At 42.3% G+C, this 22,506-nt stretch overlaps 1 protein-coding gene and 1 long non-coding RNA gene across 11 annotated transcripts in view; both read left to right on the forward strand.

The window, feature by feature from the left end:
• Positions 1-22,506, forward strand: part of LDB2 (LIM domain binding 2) — a 486,472-nt gene that overhangs the window by 293,087 nt on the left and 170,879 nt on the right. The window lies entirely within an intron of this gene.
• LOC126077478 (uncharacterized) lies at positions 1,256-18,174 on the forward strand. Its single transcript, XR_007517759.1, has 2 exons — positions 1,256-3,720; positions 4,842-18,174. It is a non-coding gene; the product is annotated as an uncharacterized LOC126077478 (long non-coding RNA).

Genomic DNA, 22,506 nt, shown 5'->3' on the forward strand with positions numbered 1-22,506 from the left:
CTCTGCACTATGGGCACAGATATCCCACGGAATGGAAAGTGCCTGGTGAAAGTCAGAAAGAAATGCCAAAAAGGAAGAATGTTCTAATTTTGATATTCACATTGCCCTTCTCTTTAAGCAAGAATTTCTCTTGTCAGGGTGACCCAGTTTCTCAACCTTGGCACTGTTGACTTTTGGGGCTGGGTAATTTTTTGTTGGTGAGGAGGGGCTGTCCTGTGCATTGTAGAATGTTTAGCAGCATCCCTGGCCTCTACCCACTGTATGCTAGGAGCACCCCACCAATTGTGACTACCAAAAATATCTCCAGACTTTGCCAAATGTCTGGGGCAGGAAGCAAAAATCACCCCAAAACCAAACCAGTTGCCATCAAGGTGATTTTGACTCATGGTGACCACATGTATGTCAGAGTAGAACTGCTCCATAGGGTTTTTAAGGCTGTGACCTTCCAGAAGATGATCACCAGACCTGTCTTCTGAGGTGCCTTCGGGTGTGTTCAAGCCCCCAATCTTGTGGGGACAAACACTTAACCATCTGTGTCACCCAGGGACTCCAAAAATTACCCCAGGACTTACTTATTATGAAAACAGCAAAGAGAAAGCACACACTCAGCAAGATGAAAAGAAATCCCAAATCTTCTGCAAAAACCTGACAGTTTTTTAAAATTAACAAAACAATTTTCAGAGCTAGCCAAAATGTCTATTTAAATACAGGGCCTAAGTGAAACACAGTGAGAAGACCCAAGCCTTTTCCTGTTGCTACCCACTTTAAAAGTGACACACAGTCCTGGCCCCAAGATCAAACACAAGCAGCAGGGGTGACCTTGACTTTGGAGTTTTCTTAGTTGTAAAATTCATTAATTCATTCAACAATCAGGCATCCACAAAGTGTTTTCAACATGATCTCCTCGTGGATTATGGCCAGGCTGGTGCTCTGAAGGCCGGGGAACCCCCAAAGGTAAGAAGTCAGGCTAGTGTTACAGGCAGATCCATCAAATGAAAACTTTGTACCTATAGATTTTAAGCAAAGGTATTTCCTGTGGAGCAGATTCATATCTTTTCTCTGAAAAGGAAAAGCATGGTAATTACCACCCTCCCTCAGAAGCACAAAGCCCTGGGTCATAAACCAGAATTTTTATAATAAGCTGGGAAAGGAAAGAAGAAAGGAAGGGAGGGAGGCAGTGGGGAAAGAAAGAAGAGACAGAGGCAAGCAGAGAAGATGGGAGGATGGAAAGGAGGGAAGGAGGGAGAGACTGGGGGAGGGGGAGAGTAAGGGAAGCAAGAACAAAGGGCAGGAGGGAAGGAGAGAAGAAGACAGAAAAGGAGGGAGGATGGAAGAAAGGAAGGAAGGAGGCAGTTCTTTTTCCCCTTGAAGAAAATATTCTCTCTATTACAGTGTGGAAAGAGGAATCCTTTTGTTTCTTATTTCCCTGGCCCTGAGAGAGCCTCCATGTTTAATTAGATATTCACTGGCCTGTGGACAGGAGGGCTCTGAGCCCTGCCTCTCTCCATGTTGGCTGGCTTGTAGCTCATCTCCTTTTTGCCTATAATATATCTATCTGCCTTTGTGCCGTAGCTGCTGCCTACACAGATTTTCTGTTTTTAATAAGGAGCAGGCAAGTCTTGTAGTCCTTCCCAGTAGTATAGTCTAAAAAAGAAACTAGAACACAAGTAAACAAGGGCATAGATTCTATTATCCCCTTAACTCTTGCCTCTCTGTTAGTAAACCTCAGGCTCCCTCTCCTGGATGCATCCTGGGCTCAAAAATTGCCACTGAGTTTCCGTAGCCCTACCCAGCCTTTCTTTTCTTCTGCTCTCCTCCTCTTCCTTGAACCTGGCCACTACAGAAAATCAGTAATGGAGACCCCTTCTTCCTGGGAGTCAGTAGAGTTAGGGGTTAAGTTTGTGGGCTGTGAAGCCCAAACGAATTGGTTTCTTTCTAATAAGTTTCTGCCACTCACAAGCTGTGTGACATCACGCTAGCTGACTAACACCTCTGATGCTTGGTTTTTTCAACTGGAAAGATGTGGATGATAATGGTACCTCTCTCATTTTGGTTGCTTTGAGTAATACATGAGATGACATCTTAAAGGCACCTAGTAAGTGCTCAGGCCCTGGTGGCGCAGTGGTTAAGAGCTATGGCTACTAACCAAAACCTCAGCAGTTCAAATCTACCAACCTCTCCTTGGAAACTCTATGAGGCAGTTCTATTCTGTCCTGTAAGGTTGCTATGAGTCAGAATCGATTCGACAGCAATGGGTTAGCAAATGCTCAGCAAACAGCCATGGTTGCTGTTGTTAGTACTATTGAGTGGGTTCTACCTTTGGTATTTTGGGCTTCTCTATGCCAGGGAGCCAGCAGCCATGAGACAGCCCTGGAATTTGCAGCCCAGAGGACTCCAGGCAATATTTCCCCCACTGAGACTAAGAAACTGGTGACGCAGTAAAAAGAAGCCAAGCCTGCAGCAGCCCACTTTTGTCCTGTGCTGTTATTTCTTGAACCTGGCCCATGTAATCTAGCTGTAGTCCCAATCACCCAATTGCTTATACAGGAGCTTGCTTAGGGTTGGTTGTGGGATGTGGGGACGTGGTGTGCTTTGCAGGGTCCTCTGGGCTCTTCCTTCTCAGTGGCCTGGCCCCCAGTTTACAGCGAGGGAAAGGTTGAACTCCGAACACCCCCATCCAAGCTCCTTCTGAATCTTAGGTTCTGGAATTCTGGCCAACCAAGTTCCCAGATAATATTGGCACGGGATGCTCATCCGTTTGCCCGCCTTAAACCAGGTTTCTAATGGTCGGTTAGTTACCCTTTATGAAGCATCGACTGAGCAGCTAGGTGGCAGAGTGCTTGGTCTCTGACTGCCAAGGAAATCCAACCTAACAGGGGCCGTGGCAATGAACTGTGGTTTCCAGCGGTGACGATAGCCAGTGGACTGTATGAGGCATTTTTTATAGAGTATCTTATTTCCCCCTCACACAAACCTGGAGGCTGGCTTTTTGCAGATGAAGAAACTGAGATGGACAGACAGGGACATGTGATTTCAAGTAACCCACAATAGAGATTTGCTAAAATTTTTCTGCCAAGATACACTCAGCAGATGATGTTGATATGTTTGATATACTCTCAAGGTCAAGGTTATCCCCAGACTTTAGAAACCCTCACCCAAATTTTAATAGGAATTTAAACAAATTGTGCTCAAGGTCTTATTTCTGTATAGATGCCATTTAAAAGAGAATTTTGTTAAGCATTTGAGTAATGATATCATCTAGTTAAAGATCTGTTTCTGAATATGGCATAGAGAAGACAGACCGTAGGTTCTGTACAGTTCCCCACACACCAGCTATAACTATTTCTTTCTTGCCCATATGGAAGCATATCATAAATCAGATGAGAGTGGCAGGGTTACAGGTTTAAGATAATCCATGCAAAACTCTTAGAATACAATTGCATATTATAAAAACTCAATAAATAGCAATACCAACAGCGGTTGATGTTGAGCCGACCCCGTAAGTGTCAGAGTAGAACTGTGCTCCATAAGGTTTTCGGTGGCTGATTTCTCAGAAGTAGATCACCAGGCCTTTCTCCCAAGGCACCTCTGCATGGACTCGTACCTCCAGCCTTTCAGTTAGCAGCCCGGTGTGTCAACAATTTGCACCACACAGTGACTCCAAATAGCAATTGCTAATCCATAGATCTCTCTTGCTACAGGCCAAGCACTCCCTTACAGGTGTAACATATTTTTTTTTATTAAGCTTCAAGTGAACGTTTACAAATCCAATCAGTCTGTCACATATAAGTTTACATACATCTCACTCCCTACTCCCACTTACTCTCCCCGTCTTGAGTCAGCCCTTTCAGTCTCTCCTTTCTTGACAATTTTGCCGGCTTCCCTCTCTCTCTATCCTCCCATCCCCCCTCCAGACAAGAGTTGCCAACACAATCTCAAGTGTACACCTGCTATAATTAGCTCACTCTTCATCAGCGTCTCTCTCCCACCCGCTGACCTTTCATGTCTGATGAGTTTTCTTCAGGGATGGTTCCTGTCCTGTGTCAACAGAAGGTCTGGAGAGCATGACCGCCGGGATTCCTCCAGTCTCAGTCAGACCATTAAGTTTGGTCTTCTTATGAGAATTTGGGGTCTGCATCCCACTGATCTCCTGCTCCCTCAGGGGTCCTCTGCTGAGCTCCCTGTCAGGGCAGTCATCGATTGTGGCCGGGCACCAACTAGTTCTTCTGGTCTCAGGATGATGTAGGTCTCTGGTTCATGTGGCCCTTTCTGTCTCTTGGGCTCTTAGTTGTCATGTGGGCTTGGTGTTCTTCATTTTCCTTTGCTCCAGGTGGGTTGAGACCAATTGCTGCATCTTAGATGGCTGCTTGTTAGCATTTAAGACCCCAGACGCCACATTTCAAAGTGGGATGCAGAATGATTTCATAGTAGAATTATTTTGCCAATTGACTTAGAAGTCCCCGCAAACCATGTTCCCCAGACCCCCGCGCTTGCTCCGCTGAGCTTTGAAGCATTCATTTTATCCCGGAAACTTCTTTGCTTTTGGTCCAGTCCAATTGAGCTGACCTTCCATGTATTGAGTGTTGTCTTTCCCTTCACCTAAAGCAGTTCTTATCTACTGATTAATCAATAAAAAACTCTCTCCCACCCTCCCTCCCTCCCCCCGTCGTAACCACAAAAGTATGTGTTCTTCTCAGGTTTACTATTTCTCAAGATCTTATAATAGTGGTCTTATACAATATTTGTCCTTTTGCCTCTGACTCATTTCACTCAGCATAATGCCTTCCAGGTTCCTCCATGTTATGAAATGTTTCAGAGATTCGTCACTGTTCTTTATCGAGGTGTAACATATTTTAATCAGTTTAATCTCCCCCAAAAACTTTTTCAGATAAGTACTATTCTTATTCTCATTTTACAAGTGAGGGTGTGGAGGCACAGGTAGCTAAATAATTTACCCAATGTCACGCAGGTAGCAAATGGTGAAGTTGTCTTTAAACTAAGGTAGGCTTGATTAATCCAGAATCTTCAGTCAACTGTTTCTATGAATTATGTTATGGTTTACTTTGAACTTGATTGAATTGGCTCTGATTTTTATTTACTATTAAGTTACTCCTAAACTTCAGGAATCAACTCGATGGCACCGGGTCTGGGTTAAACTTCAGGAAAGGGCAATCGCTAGCAAAGGACATTATGTTTGACAAAGTATGTTGTTGTTGTGTGCCGTTGAGTCAGTTCTGACTCATAGGGACCCTATAGGACAGAGTAGAACCACCTCATAGTGTTTCCTAGGCTGTAATCTTTATGGGAGCAGATTGCTAGGTCTTTTTTCTCACAGAGCCACTGGATGGGTTCGAACCACTAACCTTTCGGTTGGCAGCTGAGCGCTTATTCATTGCACCACTAGGCCTCTTTTTGGTAAATCATAAGGTCAGCAAAAACAAGAGAAACCCTCAACAATGGACTCAAATATATTCATAATGGTGAAGATAGTGCGAGACCAGGCAAGGTGTCCTTGTGTTATACACACCTAACAACAAATCTGAGGACTTGAACTGTTGTTATTAGCAAGTTAATTCTGAACGCCCTACAGATTATTGTGGGATCAAGGTGCTGTGGCATCACCATTGAGAGCTACTGATCTGAATATTGCCCAACACAGAGCACAGGTGGGGAAGTAACTAATATTCGTTGTGTGAGTAAGCATGGCAGTCAACCTCCCTGATGGGAGGTTTGCAGAAATGAGGCAAGAAATATCTCCCAAAGCAAAAGAAGGTGGTAGACACTTGTAAGTCCTATTCGGCTGTCTGGCTTATACTGATGGAGAATGCCATTGTTGAATGAACCAGCTTGGTTGTGTTGCCTGGGGTTGTTATTTTGCCTGGGTTGGCTTGTATCAGTAAACTGTCCTTGCATACTGGCTGTGGACAAGGACTGAATACAAGGGGTGCTGATTAATGGCCACACAGCAAAGGTTTCTAGTGGTGGGTAATAGGGCCTCAGTCTTTGGCTACAACCAGTCTAGCTTCTTTATCAATGTCTTAGGTCAGGAGTTGGCAAACCTGTAAAGGGTCAGATAGTAAATATTTTGGATTTTGCAGAATACATTGTCTCTATCCCAATTTATCCCAACTATTTTTTTTTTTTTTTTATTCAACTCTGGCATTGTATCATGAAAATAGTCATTGGCAATACTTAAATGAATAGGTGGCTGTGTTCCAATAAAACTTTACAAAACCAGACAGTGGGACAGATTTGGTCAGCAGACCACAGTTTGAGGACCTCTGACTTAGATCAAGCCACAGACACCAGGGCTAGTGCACTGGTAATGACTAAAAGGTGGGAAAGAGGGCTAGCTGAAGTGCGGATGAGAAAAGTGATAGTACCTAAGGATCTCGATGGACCAAAAAAAAAAAGGTAATTTTTAAGTATTAGAAACTCTGTGAACAGCTGGATTGGAATTCTGGCTCTGTCACCAACTAGGTCTGTGGCCTTAGACAAGTCACTTAACCTTTCTGAATCTCTTTGTATCATCTATAAAATAAAGAATATTTAATTTTCCTCTGTGACTCATAAGGAGCCGTGGTAGTACAGTGGTTAAGCACTTGGCTGCTAACCAAAAGGTTGATGGTTCGAACCCACCAGCTGTTCCACGGGAGAAAGATGTGGCAGTTTGCTTCAGTAAAGATTACTCATTGCCATTCAGTTGATTCCAATTCATAGTGACCCTGTAGAATAGAGTAGAACTATCCCTGCCCCATAGGGCTTCCAAGACTTTGAATCTTTACAGCCTCGGAAACCCTACTGGGTAGTTCTACTCTGTCCTATAGGGTCACTATGAGTCACTATGAGTTTTTTGGTTTGTTTGTTTAGGAGGAGTTTTCTGTGGTCCATTGGAAAGATCATACATGTCACTATATTTGTCAATATATGTCAAAAATTTTTAATTACAAAAGGATCTTTTAGAAAATAACCAACAAGTCTGGAAAGAATTGAAAAACGGCCCAGATTATCAGCTGACTGAAACAGAATGAGGCAGCCCTGGGTCTTGATTCCTCCAAAGGCAGCTGTGACTTCCATCTGCATTAACAGGAGTATGGGGCCGAGATGAAGGGGACTGGTAGTCTCCAGGACAGACCAACCTGGATCCAGGAGGTCAGTGCAGAAAAAGAAGCATGGTAGATGGCAAAGGACAAGAACTTGGAGTTCTGGATTGGAGTCCCAGTCTGTCACCTGTGAGCTTAGTCAAAGTACATAGCCATTCTGACCGTTAGTTCCTCATCCAAGAATAACATCTTGCTGACAGAATTGTGAGGACCATGTAGGTGTCTCTGGCTCTAGTTTCTTCAACTTCCATTGTCCCTTTTCTGGTAATGCCTCCTCCTCCTGAGCACCATCCAGTCTATGATGTTCAGTGCAGTTTGCCCCATTTCCTGGAGTAGGAATGAGCATGTGACCCATGCAAGACCAGTGAAAGTCGTACTCAAGACTTAAACTGAACTACCGGGGAAGAGAAGCTCTTTTTCTGCCCAAACAAGGACGTAGATCTTGAGAGGCTGGGAACATCCTATGGAAAGAAGCTGCCTGGGAAAGAGGTGAATGTAAAGGAAAGCAGAGGCAAAACATGGAACAAAGTTAAAAGAGTTGAAATGACATTATTTAGATCTAGCTGTACCTGACTCCCTGGAGTTTTCAGTTACATGAGCAAATACGTTTTTCTTCGCTTAAACTGTTTTGATTTGTGTATCAGTTACTTGCAGTAAAAGACTCTGGACTAATAGAACACGTGAAGCAACTAGTACAGTGCCTCACATGTAGAAGGGCTCAGTATTATAGGTAGGATCTGTCTTAGTTACCTAGTGCTACTATAACACAAATACCACAAGTGGGTGGTTTTAAAGAACAGAAATTTATTTTCTCACAGTTCTGGAGGCTGAAAGTCCAAATGAGAGTTTCAACCATGTGGACTCCTTCTTTGCTGGTAGCCCCCCGGCATTCCTTGGTTCCTTGGCTTGTAGACGATCCTCACATGGCCTCTGTCTTCTGCCATTTGTGTGTTCTTCTCTCTGTGTCTAATCTGCCTTTTTTATAATTCAGAAGCAATTAGTTTTAGAACCCACCCTACTCAGGTATGACCTAATTAACGTAGCAAAGAAAACTCTATTTCCAAACAGGATCACATCCACAGGTATAGGAGATAGGATTCCAACACATATTTTGGAGGAGGGAACACAATTTAATCCACAACAGTATCTACGCTTCTTATTTGTGAAAGCACTCTGTAAAAAATGCTGGAGCGATATTAAAAAACTGTAGTGGTTCTGGTGGCATGTGAATGGGAAAGTGATGGTCTAGAAATTTCCTTAGAGTGGGGTTTTGTGAAAGCAGGAAGATGATTAGCTTGGGAGAGAAAAAGATTAGCAGAGTGTGGAGGTCTATTATGGGAAAGAGGGATTAGCCTTGTTTGTGTTGCTCCAGAGGGCTGAGCTCTGGCTGAATAAGGGAAGGAGTTTCTTTCTGGAGAGCCCTCAACAAGAAGCAGAACTACTTTCAGAGGTGTAGCTGTGTCCTTCCAGCACTTGGGTCTTCCTATCAGCAACACCTGGTCAGTGTTTTTCAAACATCTCAGACCATGGGCCACATTAATAAACCATTTTACATGTGAGTTAGTACAGTATAATAGTATAATTTATACATAATACAGATGGATGAATAAAAAAAAATTTCACAAAACTATCTTTCTACCATATGAAGTGCATTTTGAAAATTTCAGTTCTACTGTTTTATTTATTCTATTTCATTTTGTTTTCTAAAATACTAGTCTTGATCTAGTAATTTGATTTTTGGAGCCCTGGTGGCACAATGGTTAAGCTCTTGACTGCTAACCAAAAGGTTGGCAGTTTGAATCCACCCAGCGGCTCCACTGGAGAAAAACCTGGCCATCTGCTCCTGTAAAGATTACAGCCAAGAAAGCCCTATGGGACAGTTCTACTCTGACCTATAAGTTCACCATGCATTGGAGTCGACTTGATGGCACCCAACAACAACAATGGACTCTAACCTGCTATTTTAAAAAACACTCTTATATAGGATACTCTCTTGTCTGGGTTGGGAAACCCTGGTCGTGGTGTGGTTAAGTGCTACGGCTGCTAACCAAAGGGTCAGCAGTTTGAATCCGCCAGGTGCTTCTTGGAAACTCTATGGGGCAGTTCTATTATGAGTTGGAATCGACCCGATGGCACTGGGTTTGGTTTGGGTTTGGTTTGTCTGGGTTGAGAGCTTCCAATGATGATGGTGATGTTGATGCTGATGATTGTTGTTGTTATTATTATTATTAATTTTACGCTGGTAACTTACTATGTGCCAGGGTCTGTTCTAAGTTCTTTACAAATAAAGAGCATTTTTCAAACTTCTTTCATCCTGTTTTATGTATCATTTGCTTCTTTGTGCAAACTCTTAACAGGGAAGATAATACATATTGCTGCTAACCAAATGTTTGGAGGTTTGAATCCACCCACAAGCATATCAAAAGAGAGTCCTGGTGATCTACTTTTGAGAAATCAGCCGTTGAAAACCCTGTGGAGCACAGTTCTACTCTGGCACACATGGGTCTCCATGAATCGGAATCAACTTGATGACAACTGGCTTTACGTTTTAACCACCCGTGAGAATTACCTCCACTAAATCCCTCTGTCCTTTTGCACACAGTTTTTTCTTAAGATACAGCAATAGCTGTATCTTGCAACGATGGTCAGGAAAGAAGGGAGGACGTAGATGTAGATGCACAGCTTTGCTCTCATTGACTCCAGAGAACAGTGGGGCTGCAAAGAGTGTGCCCAACAGCAAATCAGGGGGCCATGAAGGAGGAGTTGCCCTGTGAACTTGATCTCGGTCCTGGCCCTCACACTGAAATGCTGCATTAACCTTGAACAAGCCACCCTTTCTGAGCCTCAATGTGTTCTCCTTTGTCAAACAGAGAAGCTAAGACGAGACAACATGCTAAGAATCTTTCCAACCATTAAGCTTCTTGCAAAATGAAACTGAGGAAACTGAGTCCTCCTTCAGGTCTCCTCATTCCCAGCAAGTGTTCTCATTCTACTATCCCATGGGGCTTTTTCCTTCCACTTTGCTGTTTACTTGAGAGAGGAATGATTGAAGCAAGCGCACGCTCATTCCTAAGACAGAACCCAATTTCTGACACCATGGCTCTAAAAGCCTCTTCGTCAACACCAACCCCTTCAAGGAGTTCAGTTCCTTACAAATGGGGAAACTGTGAACTTAAAGGGATGAGAGTTCTAATTCTTATTGTTTGAAATAATAATATTTGCTATAGGGTTGCTGTGAGTCGGAATCGACTCGACAGCAGGGGGTTTGGTTTTCGGATTTAAGTGCCTACTGTATTCTGTGTGTTACATATCATTTCATCTTCATCACTGTTCACATTTTGCAGTTGAGGAAACTGAGACTCAGGGAGGTTAAACAACTTGTCCAAAGTCACACAGCTAGAATGTGGTGATGTAAGACCTGAACCCAGGTCTAGCACCCCAGTCCATTTTCTTTCTACACTACCAACTGCTCTCTCATCCATTAATTTTTTCTACTAATGAACATTTACCAAAACCTGCCGTGTTCTAAACACAGCACTTTAAACCAGATCTCCCCACTTTAAGGAGAAAAACATATACCTGTGTTCAACGTCTGTCTTCTCTGCATGACCTAAAGCAAATTGCTTCATCTCTCTGTGCCTCAATTATCTCAACTCCAAAATGAACATGATAATATAAGTTCCCAAGCCTTAAGATAATTATAACAGTTAAATGGGTTACTTACTTGTAAAATAACTTAAAATGGTATCTGGCTGATAGAAAATACTCAAGGAACGTTGATTTCCGATAATGGCTTTGTTCTTCAATCATAAGCAAGTGCAATCAGGATTCCAGTTCAGTTATTGGGAAAAGGAAAGCATTTCTCCAAGTCTATCTATGGGGCGTATATGGTTCGAGGCAGGGTGTGGCTGGAGCTGGGGTTCAGATCCATCCCTGGCCAGAGCACAGAGGGCCAGGCCAGCAGCGCCAAGAGAGCCCGCACCCTGCAGGATTTGCTTTGGTTCCACAGCCCATAGCCATTGTAAGGTCCTTCCTTCCATGTTTTTCAAATGTGAGCCCTCCCGACCTAGTCTGAGAAACTCTGCATTCAAAGTTACCATATATCAGTTGCTGTACCGTTGACTCTGACTCGTGGTGAACCCATGTGTGTCAGAGTAGAACTGTGCTCCACAGGGTTTTCAGTGGCTAACTTTTTGGAAATAGCTCATCAAGACTTTCTTCTGAGGTGCCTCTGGGAGGACTCAAACCTCCAACGTTTTGGTTAGCTGCCAAGCACATTAACCATTTGCACCACCCAGGGAAACCATATTCAAAGTTAAACACTGTCAAATAGACCCTCCCTTGGAACCTAGCTCCCTTGTAATCAACATCCCTTGGCCAGACAATATTTTAAGTATGTTACACAGACATAACCCATATGATTGTTATAATAACCCTCAAGCACACCTGTATCCTGAAGCCACAGGTCATTACCTAGTCATGCAAAGGTCATCCAGATGTCTCAGAAAATGCTAGTCATGATTTTAGATTATCATAGACACAATATATGACATGTAAAGTGTCTCAAAGAAAATTCAGAAAACCCAAGAACGCTCCCCCAAATTCCAGCTTAAGAAACAACCAACATGACTCCAAAGGGCATCGGTGTCGGGTCCAACAGAGGCAGGTTGTAATCCCTCTTATCTCGTGTTCTTACAAAGCGACCTCAGCCCAGGCACATGACTCACCATAACAGACTCTCTCTAGAGTGAAATAATATTTATAAAGTATTTAGCACAGAACATTTTTTTTTTTATTGCCTATAGTGAGTGCAGGATCCATGTTAGCTGCTATCATCATTTCTTCAGCGACAAAATGGGTATAAAAAATAGTATCCACCACATAGGTTACACAGGTTATCAAGGGATTAAATGGAAGTAGGTATTCATACTGCTGGGCTTCTAGTAGAATCTTCATCAGTAGTAGCTCTCAGGATTGTTCACTTAGCGTTCACCGAACACCCACTGGTCAGTCTCTTGCTATATTCCACTTGCTGTTCTGCTATGAGAAGAGGCATTTACATTAAACCAGATGGAAAAGAAGACATCCCATGCCCCTAACTAAAATTTGTCCAGAATTTGATTTCTGCTAAGGACTTACATGTCAAAATGCATCATTTGAATTATACAGGAAAAATATTATTATCATTTTAAAGAAGAGAAAACTGAGTCTTAGCTAGCACGGTAAACCATCTAGCGAAGAGCACGAAAAACTTAGTGCCAACTGCAGCTTTAGTTTACTGAACGCTTTACTCTATTTGAGATGCTAAACATGTATTATATCACTTAATTAGTTCAAACCTCTCTGAGGTTGGTGTTATGATCTCTATTTTCCAGGCATTGAGACCAAGGATAAATAAAATAACATCTTGCGAGTCTTGTCTCAAAGTCCCAGATCCAGGACCCAGGTTTGCTGACGCTGAATTCTATGCACTTTCCAGCCTATCACCTGATGGAACTTCACAGGCTTTACGACCTCACGAGCACCCTGGCTGAGCCTGATCTTTTTTACTCTGAATAGTTCCGTCTTCTGCTGATGCCTCGTGTGAATCTGGCCCTGCAATGCTCTTCATGACAGTGGTTTTGTTCTTTGTTCGTTTGCTGTTGTTGCAGTTTTAAAGTTTTGCAAAATCACTGTGTAATACAGCTACATTGCTAATGAATAATATTTTTGAACACTTACTCAGTGCCCGACAATATGCAAGGCTCTTTGCACCTATAATTTTATTTAATCATCTGCAAAACCTAGAATGGTGTATATTCTCACCCAGTTTACCGGTGAGGAAACCAAGGCTCACAGAGGTTAGGAAACACACCCCGAGTTCCTGAGCTTATAAGTAAAGAAGGGAAGATACATATGCAAATCTTTCTGAGTACAAAGTTTCTTCTGTTACCTTATTTGCATAAACCCATATGGAGGAAGCCTGAAATAACCACAAACACGAGAAATATCATATGGTCGTATAGGATTATCAGATCCAAATAATAGGCCAGTCCTTTCAGAGAAGAGTATTATCAAAATGATCTTGAAAGGGCTCACAAAAGGGCAGGTGGGCAGGGGGAGAACACAAGACAGCTTTATGGATGGTGTCTTAGTTACTGAGTGCTGCCGTAACAGAAATACCACAAGTGGGTGGCTTTAAAGAACAGAAATTTATTTTCTCACTCTTAGGGATTGAATTGTGTCCCCCACAAATATGTGTTGTAAATCCTAACCTCTATGTCTGTGGTTTTAATCCAATTTCTATACTAATGAGACAGGATTAGTGTAGGATTTATCTTGAATCAATCTCTTTTGAGGTAAAAAAGAGATTAAACAAGAAAATGAGCAAGCAGAGATGGGGGGAAGAGAGATGCCATGCCACATGGAGATCACCCAGGAGCAGAAGTTCAGAAAAGACAAAGACCTTCCTCTATAGCCAACAAAGAGAGAAAGCCTTCTCCTAGAGCCAGGACCCGGAATTTGGACTTCTAGTCTCCTAAACTGTGAGAAAATCCATTTTTGTGTGTTAAAGCCACCCACCTGTGGTATTTGTATTATAGTAGCACTAGATTACTAAGACACTCTTCTGGAGGCTAAATGTCCAAATCAGGGCCTCAGCTGTGTCAATTCCTTCCTTGTTGATAGTGCTAGATGTCCCTTGGTTCCTTCATGATTTGGTGTCCCTTAGTTTGTAGACGATCCTCACATGGCATCTGTTATTCTACCTTGTATGTCTCTGAGTCTATTTTGGTATTTTTAGAACTCAGAGATGATTAGGTTTAGGATCCACCCTACACTGGTATGACCTCAACTGATCAATTTATTATATCACATTAGATTACATTATGGAGGGTGATTATATTACATCACATTATAGAAAGTAATGTGCTCTACTGAAGGTCAACTGATTTAATCCTGTATAACTACTTTGTGACAGCAACTAGTATTTGGCTAAACCACTTGAAAGCATACCCTAGCCAAGTTGACACATAAAATTAACCATCACAGATGGGTAAAAAAGAGCTGGAGAGAAATAGGGTAAAAAAAAAAAAAAGGCAAGAAGTCAGGGAATGGTGAGATTCCAACTTACTGGAGTCCCAGGCTCTTTTAGAAGAATAGTGGGCTACCATGATGGTTATCTTCCTGAATGTATGAATGGATGAGCCCTTGGTGATGAGTTAAATGACTGTTTTCCAGCTCCCTGGGTTATAATCTTCTGTGAGGGCCAGATGGTCTAAAGGGTGGGCAGAGAAGCTGATCAGCTTTGCAAGTCATCCCATGACCTGAAAAAATGTGCTTCCATGATATAAAAGTACACAAAGAATGCAACACCTCAGAGGCCAGTCCAGAGAAACAGGCACCTCCATCCCTCAATGCTTGTCCAGACAGACGTTTCTAATGGAACCCAACATCCTCCCCTTGAGACTGGAACCTGGCCTCAGAATCCCTTCTCAAGCCCTCTCTCTAGGCAGCTATTCCCGGGGAAGGAATTTATTTGCCATCCATGAAATGGCCTCACAGGTGAGGAAAAGTGGGCCTCTGTGAGTTTTCCAAGGTCAGAGTCCAGCCTGAAACCCACCTCTGCCTGATTGCAAAGCCCTTGTTGATTCTTCCACCCCTGCCTTTTACCCACCCTGCAGGGTGAAAGGGGGTAGATGCCAAAGAAAGAGCCCCAAAGGAAGAATCAGAAGATCCCACACCTGCTGGAAATTAACCAAATCGTTCCATGTCTCCAGAGGTCAGTTTCTTCAGCTCTAGAATGAAGATGTGTTGCCAGTGGGCTTGTCAGGAGGACCTCCTGGGATATCCCGGTAAAGAATGTAACCCAGGGCTTGGCACACTGCAAGGCTCAGTGGTGTTGTTGTTATTAGCTGTTGTTAAGTAGGCCTCCAAGTCAGTCCTGCATGATCGCCGTGATTGGTTTCAAATTGGACTATTGTGATTCATAGGATTTTCATTAGCAGATTTTCAGTAGATTGCCAGACCTTTCTTCCTAGTCTGTCCTTGTCTGAAAGCTCCACTGAAACCTGTTAACCATCATAGCAACATACAAGCCTCCATGATAGACAGGTGGTGCTGCACATGAGATAAATTGGCAGGGAATCGAACCAGGGTTTCCTGTGTGGAAGGCCAGAATTCTATCACTGAATTACCAATGGCCTCTAAAGGTTCAGTTGTTGTTAGCTGCTGAGTTAATTCCAATTCATAGCTACCCCATGTGACAAAGTTTAACTGCCCTTTAGAATTTTCTAGGTTGTAACCTTTATGGAAGCAAATTATCAAGTTTTTCTCCCATGCATCTGTTGGGTGGGTTTAAACCACCAACCTTTTACTTGGCAGCTGAGCATGTAACCATTATACCACCAGGGCTTCTTAAAGACTCAGTAGACACTGCTATTGTCCTTCCACCTCTCACTGCCTATGGCTCAGCCACAATCTGGAGACCCCATGATATGATGGAAATGCCTTTTTTTTTTTTTTTTTAGTGCTGTAAGATACTAGTTCAAGGTCACTCTAAGAACATTCAGAAGGGCCAGTCTGAGAGCTGGAAGAGTTCTGAGCTGTGATACCAGTTCTTCCTATGTCTCTGTGTGTCACTTGACAGTCACTCATCCTCTCTGTGTTTCCCTTTACTCCTCTGGGGGGAAATATATATGTGTGTGTGTGTGTGTGTGTGTGTGTGTGTGTATGGAGCCCTGGTGGTACAGTAGTTAAGCACTCGGCTGTGAACCAAAAGGTCGGCAGTTTGAACTAACTAGCTACTCCATGGGAGAAACATGTGGCAGTCTGCTTCTGTAAGGATTTATAGCCTTGGAAATCCTACTGAGCAGTAGTAGTACTCTGTCCTGCAGGGTCACTATGAGTCGGAATTGACTTAATGGCAGTGGATTTGGTTTGGTTTTGTGTATGTATATATGTATGTGCATGCACGTATGTATATATATGTATTGTGTTATTAATTCTTTCATGTGATATTAATGATATTGTTTGATAATTTCCACATTCTGTTGGATCATCTTTCTTTGGCATGGGCAAAAATATGTATCTCTTCTAGTTGCTTGGCCAGGTAGCTGTCTTCCAAATTTCTTGGCATACAGGAGTGAGGAACTCCAGAGCTGCCTCTGTTTGTTGAGACGTCTCAACTGGTATGCCATCAATTCTGAGAGCCTTGTTCTTCATCAATGCTTTCAGTGTAGCTTCGACTTTTTCCTTCAATGCCATCAGTTCTTCATGATACGCTACCTTCTGAAATTCTTAAACATCAACCATTTTTTTTTTTTTTTTGGTACAGTGACTCTGTGTATTCCTTCCATCTTCTTTTGATGCTTCCTGTGTCATTCAATTTTTTGCCCATAGGATACTCCAATATTGCAACTCAAGCCTTGAATGTTTTCTTCAGTTCCTTCAGCTTGAGAAATGCAGAGTGTGTTCTTCGCTTTTGGTTTTCCAACTCCAGGTCTTTGAACATTTCATCATAATACTTTGTCTTCTCAAGCTGTCGTTTGAAATCTTCTGTTCAGCTCTTTTACTTCATCATTTCTTCCATTGACATTCTACAGCAAGTTTCAGAGTCTCTTCTGACATCATTTTGGTCTTTTCTTTCTTCCTTGTCTTTTTAATGGCCTTTTACCTTCTTCATATTTGATGTCCTTGATGTATTCCTACAACCTGTCTGGTCTTCAGATTCATTGCTGATGCCAGATGGATCCTGGCTGAAAACAGAGAATACCTGTGTATTATTGACTATGTAAGGGCAATTGACTGTATGGATAATACATTATGGATACCTTTGCAAAGAATTTGAATTCCAAAACACTTAGTTGTGCTCATGAGGAACCTGTACATAGACTAAGAGACAGTCGTTCCAACAGAACAAGGGGATACTGGGTGGTTTAAAGTCAGGAAAGGTATGCATCACAGTTGTATCCTTCCACCATACTTATTCAATCTGTATGCTGAGCAAATAATCCAAGAAGCTGGACCAAAAGAAGAAGAATGCAGCATCAGGATTGGAAGATGACTCAATAACAACCTGCAATGTGCAAATGACACAACTGTGCTTACTGAAAGTGAAGACGACTTAAAGCACTTACCGATTAAGATCAAAGACCACAGCCTTTACTATGGATTACGCCTTCACATAAAAAAAAAAGAAAGAAAATCCTCAGAACTGGACTAATAAGCAATATCATGATAAAGGAGAAACTATTGAAGTTGTCAAGGATTTCATTTTACTTGGATCCACAATCAACACCATGGAAGCAGTGGTCAAGAAATCAAATGATATATTTTAACGCATTAGGCAAATCTGCTGCAAAAGTCCTCTCCAAAGTGTTAAAAAGCAAAAAAATGTCACTTTGAGGACTAAGGTTTGCCTGACCCAAGCCATGGTGTTTTATGTCACCTCATATGCATGTGAAAGCTGGACAATAAATAAGGAAGACCGAAAAAGAATCGATGTCTTTGAATTATGGTGTTGGTGAAGAATATTGAATATACCATGATCTTCCAAAAGAACAAATGAATCTATCTTGAAAGAAGTACAGCCAGAATGCTCCTTAGAAGTGAAGATGGCAAGACTTTGCCTCAGGTACTTTAGATCTGTTATCAGAAGGGACCAGTCCCTGGAGAAGGACATCTTGCTTAGTAGAGGGTCATCAAAGAAGAGGAAGACCCTCAATGAGGTGGACTGACAAAGTAGTTGCAACAATTGGCTCAAACATAGCTATGATTGTGGAGATGGTGCAGGACCTAGCAGTGTTTCATTTGGTTGTACATAGGATGTCTATGACTTGGAACCAACTCAAGGGCACATATATCAATGGAGTTGGGTGTTCCTTAGCATTCCCGGACGTTCTAGAGTTATGATCTTAATCTAACAGATAGACATACTGTCTGTTCATGGCATTAAGTAGCTACCTTCTGCATATCCCACCCTCACCTCTACCTCCCCGCCCTGGATTCTAAAGGAAATTCCCTGAGCTAACCAATATGGACGGAATAAGGTCCTTTTATTTGACCCCTCCCTCCCTCCCCCTTTTTTTTTTTTAAACACAATGAAGCTCTGTCAGAAAACAGCGGCAGTTTGTTCTGTCAAGATCGAGTGAAGGGGGAGAAATCATGGTGCTGCTTTTGGACTGGAACATGTCCAAGTTGTTGCCATTCAAATACCCTCAAGTCTTTCCATTTCTTATATTTTACAAAATACTGTGTGTTTTCTTTCCACAAGCCCATCTCCATTAAACATTTACTTACAGCAGGAACTGGGGCAAAGCCACAAATAGCATGAAACCCAGGCTTCTGTGGACTTCCACGCAGTAGGAGCCTGGTGGAAACTTGATTCTGTTTTAACATGAAGCAACATCCAAAGAGTCAGCAAAGAAGTAACTCATTTTGATGGGTGGAAGCAGCCTTCCTTGTATTTTATCTGAACATCCAGCGACTGATTTCTTTCAGAAGCAGGAAGAGGAGCATCAGGGAAGAGTCGCAACCATTGTGGGGATGCAGTTTTGAGGACAGCTAAAGGGACATGAAAGTCCCTGAGTGGCGCAAACAATTTGGCCTCGATCACTAATCGAAAGGTTGGCAGTTCAAACCCATGCAGCAGTGCCACTGAAGAAAGGCCTGGCAATCTGCTTCCTTAAAGATTAGAGCCAAGAGAACCCTATGGAGCAACTCTACTCTGCGCATATGGAGTCGCCATGAGTTGGAATCAACTGGATGGCAGCTAACAGCAACAACAGAGACAGTAAGGGGACACTCATGGTAGATTGGGAGCATCTGCAAAGAAGCCAGGTTCATGCAGAGAGTATGAGTCTATTCTGTCTGTTATTGAGCAGGTCACTGAAGGGTGGGGTAAAGGTAGAGGAGAATTCAATATGGCCTATTGTTTTATGCCTGGTGTAAAAGACCGTCACCACAGGAATGCTGGTTGAATGGCAGGAATTTTAAATATCACATTGTGAAAGTGTTGAGGTGCCGGGTGGTCTTTCATCATCATTGTAACCAATGAAATGGAAACTCGAGAGCTCTTTCATAGACCAGGTCAACAATGAGGTTCTCGATTCCCACCCAGGTCTTCATTTCTATGTCCCTGACTCCTTCAAACGTTTCACTACTCCCGCCACTGGGCCCCTGCTCCTACTTTATGTGCCACAGTTTTTCCAGTTCCCATTTTCTCTGTCCCTCATTATCCAAACTTAACTTTGCTTTACCATGAAATCAGCCACAGTGGGAACATTTACACCATAGACATTGGTAAGCATTGTCATTTCCAGAGATCCACTAGTTAACCATTGAGCGGCATACCACCAAAGTCAAGACACTGCTTTCTTCTCCTGACTTTCATTTTGACTTGTAATTCACATCTCTGTGCTTTTAGCATCATCTCTGTGCTTTTAGCATCATCTCTGTGCTTCAGCGAGAAGAATCACACATGTTTTAAATGGAAGCTGTGAGAACCAAAGAAAGTATTTAAAAGGAAGTGCTTTGAGCTCTGTAGAAGCAAAACTTTATTTTCTTTATTCTTTGACTCCAGGAAACAAATGCTTGGAGAGGTTCCATGACTCCTCCAGGGTCCAGCAACAGTCAGTAGCAGAAACTGGAAGGATGGGTCCTCTTTTTCTTTGTTATTATGTTTGAAATGCTGTTTTTATCCAAGTGAAATAAAACTATGTAACAAAGTATAATTTTAAATATTCCTCATAGTTTGGTGATTGGATGATATAGTTTTGCCAAATAATAATTGGGCATAACATGATACAAGACATTGTGTGTGGGATGGTGGGCTTTACGAAAGGAGTTCAGAAGTTTATGTCTAATTTTTTTTCCAACTATTTCTACATGCATAATTCAGCGATATTAATTACATTTATTTCTCAAGTAGTGTGGCCATTCTCGCTATCCTTTTTCCAAGTTATTTCACCACCACTAACATAAACTCAATGTCCCTAAGCAGAAACTCCTCCTTTCTGCCTACCTCTCACCCCTAGTAACCACTAATAGTTTCTGGTTTCCATGTATTTGCTTATTTTATATAAGTTAGATCATACAGTATTTGCCCTTTTGTAACTGACTTTTTTATTTTTTTCTGCAACTGATTTATTTTGCTCAGCATAATGTTTTCAAGGCTCATCTGTGTGATGGCATGCTTTATTTTTCTTTATGGGAGAGTAGTATTCCATCGTATGTACGTACCACATTTTGTTTACCCAATCATCTGTTGATGGACATTTCGGTTGTTTCCGCCTTTTAGCTCTTGTGAAAATGCTGCGGTGCACATTGATGTACAGTTGATTTTTAAACTGATTTCTTTAGGAGGCTTTATTTGGACTATTTTCATATTTTAACAAATGATTACTAAGCACCTCCTGTGCTAGGTGTGGGGCAAAAATTCATAAGACATTCTCAGATACAATCTGATCACAGAGACCAAAACCAAAACCAAACCCACTGCCGTCAAGTTGATTCCGACTTATAGCGACCCTATAGGACAGAGTAGAACTGCCTCATAGAGTTTCCAAGGAGCGCCTGGTGGACTGGAACTGCTGGCCTTTTGTTTAGTAGCCATAGCACTTACCCACTATGCCATCAGGGTTTCCGATCACAGAGACAGACATGCACATTGATTGATCACTGTGTGGTCAGCTGAGGGATGAACAAGGCCTCCCAGGGAAAGGGCATATGAGCTGAGCGGCGAACTACAAGAAGGAGCTGGCTAATGTGCAAGGTGGTAGAGGGTTAGGGTCCAATGAGTGTTTCCTCAGTGAATGGTCACAGTGATGAGCTACGGCCTGCCTGTGGTAGCAACCAAGTTGATCCAGGGTAAAATGCGAACAGAAAAAATATTTACCAAGAAAATCTGCATAGAATCAATCCAGCGTTTTCTGGCAGTCACACCCTCATCTTCTAATTGTGCCCCATAGGAAGAAAAATAAATAATTGAAAGACTGGAAAGGAATCAAGAATTCATCAAGAACTTCCTTTGACCCAAGGCTAGAATGTTTGTTGAAGCCTTCCAAGAATGAACATTACCTGCCCTATTAATTAAAATCCCCGGAGAAGAAGATTCCATGAGCTCTTCTGCTAATGTCTTGCAGAGTCTGACTATACTCGTTGGCAAAGATTTCCTAGAGTTTAACTAAATTTCTCTGGCTCTCATTCTTTCTTGACTCCCTTTCTGCTTTGTATCTCTTCTGTTGTGTGTGGTCTTCACTTCATTCAATCACTCATTTATTTTTCAATCACTTGTTGTTGTTGTTGTTGTTGTTAGGTGCCATCGAGTTGGTTCTGAGTCATAGTGACCCTATGTACCATAGAACGAAACACTGCCCGGTCCTGCACCATCCTGACGATTGTTGCTGTGCTTGAGCCCATTGTTTCAGCCACTGTGTCAATCCATCTCACTGAGGGTCTTCCTCTTTTTCTCTTACCCTCTACCAAGCATGATGTTCTTTTCCAGGGACTGATCCCTACTCATAATATGTCCAAAGTATGTGAGACTAGTCTCACCATCCTTGCTTCTAAAGAGCATTCTGGCTGTACTTCTTCCAAGACAGATTTTTTCGTTCTTTTGGCAGCCCATGGCATATTCAATATTCTTCGCCAGCACCACAATTCAAAGGCATCAATTCTTCTTCAGTCTTCCTTGTCCATTGTCCAGCTTTCCAATGCATATGAGGTGATTGAAAACACCATGGCTTGGGTCAGACGCACCTGAGTCTTTAAGGCCACATCTTTGCTTTTCAACACTTTAAAGATGTCAAGGCAATGCATTTTTTGATTTCTTGGCTGCTGCATCCATGAGTATTGATGTTGGATCCAAGTAAAATGAAATCCTTGACAACTTCACTCTTTTCTCCATTTATCATGATGTTGCTTCTTGGTCCAGTTGTAAGGATTTTTGTTTTCTTTATGTTGAGGCATAATCCATACTGAAGGCTGTGGTCTTCGATCTTCATCAGGAAGTGCTTCAAGTCCTCTTCAATTTCAGTAAGCAAAGTTGTGTCATCTGCATAACACAGTTTGTTAAAGAGTGTTCCTCCAATCCTCATGCCCCATTCTTTTTCATATAGCCCAGCTTCTCGGGTTATTTGCTCAGCATGCAGATTGAATAGGTATGGTAAAAGGATACAGCCCTGACCCACACCTTTCCTGACTTCAAACCACGCAGTATCCCCTTGTCCTGTTCAAACGACCGCTTCTTGATCCATGTACAGATTCTTCCTAAGCACAAATAAGTGTTCTGGAGTTCCTATTCTTTGTAATGTTATCCATAGTTTGTTATGATCCACACAGTCGAATGCCTTTGCATAGTCAATAGAACACAGGTAAACATCCTTCTGGTAGTCTCTGCTTTCAGCCAGGATCCATCCGACATCAA

The sequence above is a fragment of the Elephas maximus genome, chromosome 5, assembly GCF_024166365.1.
Source record: "Elephas maximus indicus isolate mEleMax1 chromosome 5, mEleMax1 primary haplotype, whole genome shotgun sequence".
NCBI lineage: Eukaryota > Metazoa > Chordata > Mammalia > Proboscidea > Elephantidae > Elephas > Elephas maximus.